Raw genomic sequence first — 5,036 nt, 5'->3', positions numbered from 1 at the left:
TGTTTATATCTAAATAGGCCAAATTCATTTCAGATATACTCTGCTGAAGGCAGTGGGATGAAATCAGATGAAATGAGCGTTGGCTGACCAGTGGAGATTTAGAAAGGTGTGTGAAGAGCCAGCTATATGTCTTCCATTAGTCTAAAATAATGCCTGCTGTCTTACTGGATGACTTGGCAGAAACAAGATGATCAAAGCTCATACTTACCAAGCACTTCAGACAAGTGGCTGTACTTAAGTACCTATCCCCAGGGGTGGCAGTTCATCTGCTCTAAATCTGAATTTAGCTGAGTGTGTCAGTTTAACATATGAGAGCTTAGGGGTAAAGATGGGCTTACTGTTTCTGTACAGATGGCATCAGTCAAGGGTGGAAGCTTGGTAGAGTTCTTGGCATTGAAGCTGAAATGGCCAAGCATTATCTGTGCCTATGCATATGATAACTCTTCCCCAGAACTGAGAAACTGTAGCTTTTAAATAATGTTGGAAACATATAAGATGCTTACTGATCCCCTGCAGACTAAACTGACCAAATTTTTGGTATCACATTCAATCTATTTTCTCCTGGGACCTCTAAATGTTCTCATGGACATTAATGGTCGTGAGTGGGTCTGCAGGGCTGATATATATATATATATATTTTTAATCATGAGTGAGGAAGTGTTTCTTTTTTGTTTTGTGGGTGTTTTATTTTTGTTTATTTGTTTGTTTGTTTTACTATGACTGAGGAATTGAATCTTTTTTGACAAGAAGCAGTTACAGACTTCTGAAAACAGGATTTCCTCATTTTCTACAGTGGTTTTCCACATAAATGCTGCAAAGGTCACAAACTTGTGAAGTGCATATTGTGTGCATTATGTGTTCAGGATATGCTCTGCATCAAAATTGCATTGATGCTTTCCCATCACCTACAGTGAGTGACTTCCCTGTTGTAGAGATCACTAGGACTACAGCCACAGTGCTCCAGTGCAACATCTCTCTGTGAGTCACAGCTTAATGGCATTACAAGGTCTGCAACAGCTGCTGCAGAGATATATCTGTGAGTCATCTGAAATCCTACTATGAATAAAGCTCTAATCCAGCATCATAGCTTGTTCTGCTGGCCAAAGAAAAATGCTAAATATAAATAAATCAGCAACAGAATGCAAATAGAGTGGAAGGTTGGTAAGATTTTGGAGAAGTGAAAACACTCCATTACCCCAGAAAAGGAAAAACGAAGGGGAAATGCAAAAAAACATTTTCCTCTAAGTGTTGCTTTTCAAATTTTTTTTTTAGTTCTCTAGAGGTACCAACATTCATTTAGACACCATGAGACTAATCTCATGTTTATTTGAGAGAAAAGAATCAGAAAATGTAGATTACCGATTGAAATGACTTACATTAGATGTTTTAGATGCATTAGATGTTTGAAGATTAAAAGCAGATTATTCAGATTTTGAAATACAATATTCATCATGGGCGAAGTTTAACTAGCCCATCTATTGCCACCTACAAAAGTTCCATCAGGTTCAGTAATGCCAGCTTTCATTTTATATCTCTTACCAAGTTGATTTGACACAGATATATCTGTATATATACACAGATATAATGACTAACTTCCAATAATCCAAAACCATACTGCTTTATACATTTTATTTTTATATTTCAAACATTAGCCTGCTGAAAAGGAGGCTCTTCTCAGGGGAATACTTGCTGTGAGCTGAAGTCCATCGAGATCACTTTCACTATCATTTCATTTTCCCTGCAGTGCTCTGCCATGAACCAAATTCAGCGTTTGTGAACATAAAGATCAGAATTAATAGACTGCATGAGGTTTGTGCAATGTCTCAATTTTAATAAGCTTTGTTGTTGCTTTAAAGCCTGCTGAGATAGTAATCTGTTTATGTTTCAGCAACACTAGGCACGGCTGCAATCTGCTTAGGACCAGAAAACAAAGAGGTCCTGAAGAAAATGGAAGTCTTTGCAGAGCTGATTTTAGGGTAAACTGTACATTTTCCCAGATAAATGCAAGAAAAAACAGGAAGGAAAATGATTTTCAGCTAAACTGAATGCTTTTCTAGGAAGGGAGAGATGGAAAAGTAAAGGCTTTGCACCTCCAGTACAGAAGAACAGTATGCACTCCACTGACAGCGTCCCCTTTTTATTGACTTGTTTTCTTCATTAAACTGAAAGCAGACATGAATTTAGCTCCAGATAATTCCTCTCATTTCCTGTCGTGATTTCCACAATTGTCTCTTTACCAGTAAAATATAGCTGATAATAGTTTTTGGTAACATTTATAAAATTCTTAGTATAGAACGGATGAAAAGTACTACACATTTTCCATTCTTCTCTAGTAAAGAGCAAATATAAAAAGCTAACTAAAACAAGTGTTTAAAATAACAGCTTACAAAAACGCATATTATTTTACACTCATACTAAGCACTTGTATATATTTATGAAGAGCCATGCTAGTTGTGGAGTTCGGTTTACTCTAACGATTGGTAACATTGCATCATTGCTCAATGTGCAGTGATGAAACAGCAACAGCCTCATAAATCAAAGCAATGACTCAGCATCCAGCACATGATCCCTGCCTTGCTTTCCTTTCCCAAATAAAATGTGGCAGTGAAAAGAAATGGATTCCTTTCTCCCATAGAGGAGGAAGAAGGAGAAACAGAAACCTGTTTATGCTGCTGCAGGCATGTTCCCCTGGTCTCAGTTCTCTGTCTGAGAGTGGCCAGTAGCTTTGCTTGCGTCATTTTTGCTCTGTCTTCCTCCTTCTGACGGGAGCTCTGTGTTGCTGCCTGGGAGAAAACTGTATCCCCTGCTGCAATCGGCATGTTGAGGTGTCAGATGCATTTGGGCACAGGCCACCCATGGACAGCAAAGTCTAAAAGGGGAAGCTGCAGAGTCATGCAAATGCACTGCATGGTACAAGTATATCAGCTGTGTCAGTCAGTGCTAAGCACCACTGCTTCATGAAATGTTTGCTTGCACAGAGGCTGACACAGAGGCTCCAAAAGCTGGACCCCTTTTTTCATGCATGAAGAGTCGAGACAAAACCAAGAAGACATACACAGTAATTGGAAAATCTGATGAGTGCATGAGAATATTTTCTTCACAGAGATTTGTGATTAAATAATTCTGGGGATGGGGATGTTGCCAATGAAAAAGCATCCATTATAAACTGCATTTGACAGGTAATAAAATTCATATTATTGGTTGAAGTCCCTGCTTCAAGTTCACCTTGTTGAGAGTAAAGGAAGTGGCCATAAGTTTATCCTTACAATCTCTGACCCAAGCAGTGATTTTAGTATGCTTTTTAATCTGTAAAACGAGAATTTGGTTTTAATTCTATGCAGGAAAACCTCAGTTTCTATGGAAGACGAATGACTGATTGTAATACCACACCATTTCTGAAAAAAAAATCTAAACTGCAAGATAAAAGGAAAAAAAAATCTTAGCAGGCCACAATCATCTCATTATAATACATAATAACGGAACAGAAAGAAAAAAAAACAATAATGAGTGGTCATTTATGAAACTAAAGTAGGACATTCATTCATAGCATAACGGAGAACAGTGGGAACCCCATGAGATGCTGGTAATCTCTTTTACAAGAATTAGTATAGGACACTCATTCATTCCCCATTCTGCAGCACTTATGAATTATTCACTTAATCCTGTCTGGGGAGATATATGTTGCATGCTATAGGAGCTCATGCTATGGTATTTATTAATTTAGCTCAATATTTGACAGTCTTCAAGTTTGCTTTTCCAGAATGCCAAACGTTATTGTTTTAGTTCCCATATTTTGCTTCTTATCACTGAGTTTACAAGAACCACCCCCATGTGTGTTTCTACTTGACAAGTTTTCTGAAATGAATCAATTAAAAATGTTCAATGTTGTAAAAATGTATTGTAGACATTCTGTCTTAGATGTTAACAGTGTCTGTCAGTGACCAAAAAAGCACAGCTTATCTGGACTCTTCTCATGCCTTTGAAGACTTTGATTGTGGTTTAAACTTTAGTTTTGGTTCAAGTCTTATGTTGACATTGGTGCAAAATTCAAACTGTTAGATGTCTGTGAACTGATATAAATGAATACATTTGATGGAATCAATACATTTGTCTGGAAAAGTATTGAACGAATCCTCATTATCCATTTTGGTGAAAAAAGTTTGGCTGATTTTAAAGTGCATGCTGGAGTACCATGCAATGCCTTCTGGCACAGATTGCTGCTACCCTGTGCTTTTCTCAGGGCTGCAGTCCTTGCAGCTCTGTGCTTCTGCAGACTTCGGAAGAATGTGTCTGGCATTCTTTTTAAAATGACCCATGGCTTTTATAGATGATCCGTCTCTGCTCATACTTCACCATTGGTATATTGGTTCAAAACCAGTATTTACATGGTTAAAGTGAAAGTGTCACTTCTCTGGTGAGTGCCTTTCTTAACTGAAGTTGTGACTGGATTACAGTGGGAGCAAAAGGGATGCAATGAAGAACTTCCTTCTGTATCACACAGTGAAATGCGACATGACCCCTACCTGATGCAATTGTTAATTTTGCAACCCTTTATGCCTGCAGCAGAAAGCAAAGTGGCCAAAGAGCAATTTTGCTGTGTTGGGAACTCCACCATTTCACTGCAGCCTTGCAATTGCACTGCCTGCCTGAAGCTGCAGCGGGATGAACAAACGCCCTTGTCAGCACACTGACAAAACACTGGTGGTTTTCCCAGGCACTCGCTTTCTAGGAAAAAAAGCTGTCCTTTTCATCCCCCCTGCCCTTCCCCAAAATGTCTCTCATTCTCTGTGTGTGCTTAATCTGTCGTTGCTCTTGTGCTGAAAGACCTGAGGTTTTGCTCAATCTGACATGAAACCTGTCTCTGGGAAAACATGGCGAGCTGCCTGTCAGAAATAATTTCCTGGTGGCATCATGACGTGAATGCAACCGATTGTTCTGAAAATATATGGACATACATACTGGCTGATAATGCTGCTACGGATGTAACCATGTAAGAGTACTCAGCATCTAACTGATGATCCCCCTAAAACAGGCTA

General features: G+C 38.7%; 2 long non-coding RNA genes across 2 annotated transcripts in view; one reads left to right on the top strand and one right to left on the bottom strand.

The window, feature by feature from the left end:
• LOC308194025 overlaps positions 1–2,820 on the bottom strand; it is an 11,931-nt gene extending 9,111 nt beyond the window's left edge. Inside the window, exon 1 of the long non-coding RNA XR_013950182.1 lies at positions 2,661–2,820. This is a non-coding gene — a long non-coding RNA (uncharacterized lncRNA). The remainder of the gene's footprint in view (positions 1–2,660) is intronic.
• Positions 612–2,127, top strand: LOC308194026. The gene is made up of 3 exons (XR_013950183.1): positions 612–978; positions 1,745–1,809; positions 1,889–2,127. It is a non-coding gene; the product is annotated as an uncharacterized lncRNA (long non-coding RNA).
• Positions 2,821–5,036: the final 2,216 nt, after the last annotated feature.

The sequence above is a fragment of the Anser brachyrhynchus genome, assembly GCF_964034855.1.
Source record: "Anser brachyrhynchus genome assembly, chromosome: 4".
NCBI lineage: Eukaryota > Metazoa > Chordata > Aves > Anseriformes > Anatidae > Anser > Anser brachyrhynchus.
Note: the sequence above shows the minus strand (reverse complement) of the source record. Positions and strands in the feature narration are given on the sequence as shown.